Source organism: Oryzias melastigma, linkage group LG15 (genome assembly GCF_002922805.2).
Source record: "Oryzias melastigma strain HK-1 linkage group LG15, ASM292280v2, whole genome shotgun sequence".
Taxonomy (NCBI): domain Eukaryota; kingdom Metazoa; phylum Chordata; class Actinopteri; order Beloniformes; family Adrianichthyidae; genus Oryzias; species Oryzias melastigma.
In genome coordinates, this window is record NC_050526.1 from 3,829,595 (window position 1) to 3,831,598 (window position 2,004).

The 2,004-nt window shown below is 36.9% G+C and overlaps 1 protein-coding gene across 1 annotated transcript in view; it reads right to left on the minus strand.

Moving 5' to 3' along the window:
- phactr2 (phosphatase and actin regulator 2) overlaps positions 1 to 2,004 on the minus strand; it is a 53,518-nt gene that overhangs the window by 14,440 nt on the left and 37,074 nt on the right. The gene's annotated exons all lie outside the window — the stretch shown is intronic.

The window sequence follows — 2,004 nt, forward strand, 5'->3', positions numbered from 1 at the left end:
TCGGAGCTGACGTGGCTCATTGGATAGCTCCAATACGGCTATATTATTTTTTATTTGCTACATTAATATTAGCTTGGGGTTGCGAGGAGCTGTCAGCTAACAGGAAGAGAGCGTAAACAAAGGAATGCTGGGATTTTAACATAGGCTTTCTTTTGCGCCAACAGTCACGGCCACAACTCAGAGGAGAATTTTCAATGGGCTCCTACCAATGTGCAGAAAATGTCTTAAAAAAATGTAATTTTTTTTCTGTTCAATGTGATGCTAAATTAAGTGGATCAAATGGTAAATTGTGAATCAGAGACGTATGGTGTGAGGAGGTTATAAGAAGGAGGTCTTTAGTTGACATGTAGTTGAAGTAGATTTCTTACCATCAGACCACAAACACAGGTAACCATTTTTACTGAAACTGAGTAGATTGTAAAATCTCAAACAAACGTGTCCAACTTTCTGTAGATTCTCTAAAATTAGCAGGATGTCTCACGTTGAATGGTGTGAAACGGCAGCGTGAGCCATTTTTCCACTGCTCATTACTTGGCGTCTTGCTTCTAAAAGAGTTTAGTTTAGAGTTTTCGTGCAGCCTCTTATGCTGCTTAAGGTTATGTCTAAACTAGACATGCTGCAATGCTGCAGACATTGTGAAACGTTTACCTAAAGCACAGGAGGACACATCATTTGAAGATTGCCACCTGCATGGGTGTTAACCCGTGTTTTTATGTGTTGTGCATGACTGCATTGTAAAATGCAGTACTGTGACAGAGCTGCTATGATGAAACAGCTTTCTGTTTGCCGTTTTACCAAAGGGGGATCATGTGGCATTCATTTAACAGATGACACATTTTAGTACATTCAAACAGAAAATAAAAGCTTATTAAAATGACTATAATTGGATATATTTACTTTTTATTCTTTTTTTCTTGGATTTTAAAGAAATGCTTGAAATAAGGCCAAAAACTAACCAAAAGGCATTGAAAAATGGCTGTTTTGTTTTCTATGAAAACACCATATATCTGATTTATTTACTCCAGAAATCCCCAGTAACCATCCTAACCAACAGTCTTGAAGACCCAAGGTAATTTGACATTATGAAACTCTTACTGTTACCTAAGAACTTGCTGCCAGCTATACTATTTCAGGATTAAAGAGAAAGATGTTTAAATCTGGGATAAATACTCAAAGGTAATGTGAGCTGACAGTGTCTGCAGTGTCTGTAAGTGCTGGAAAATGTTGCCTGAAGAAAAATGATGAAGGTGCAACTCAAGAAAGAACTCCTTAAAGTCCCACTCCAACTATATATTTTTTCTATTGTAAAATCTTTTAATTATGATTATGCAGTCTAGTTTAGTTTCTGTTTTTAGGACATATTTTCTGCAGAGCAGCAGGAGCTCATTAAAAATTAATCTCCAGAGTTGTGGGCTAGTTAGCACCACTAATTTCCCATCAGTAGTTTGTTTACACTTTATCCTGTTAACTTGCAGCACCTCACAAGCCCAAGCTAACATTAGCGTAGCAAAAAAACAAAAACAAAACAGCCATATCGGAATTATCCAACCGTACAGTTTGAGCCTGATGGCAGCTCAGGTGAGGAAAATATTGCCGTAAATTGATCTATTTTTGTCTGCAAGTAAATGATTTAGAATTGTAGAGTAGGAGGGGGAATTTGAGTCCCAAATTACAGCTGCTGCATCAAAAACCCGAGCTTTTTTATTCATCCAGTTTTCATCTGCTTCTGATCCAACACGAAAGTTTTAATCTTAAATTATTTTACACATATCCTCCATGATGAGAAAATACTACAAGAAGATGTTAAAAACACCAAAAAACTCCATCAAAAACACCCCTGAATGGGTTATAGACCAAATAAACATATCTGCAGTATTGTTGTCTTTGACTTCCACACATTACTTGAAGTGTTATGAGCAGTCCCTACCACCGTGTCATTAGAAATATCATCAGTGCATAAAAACTGAATTGATGAAAGCCAAGCAGAACTGACTTTTCACACAC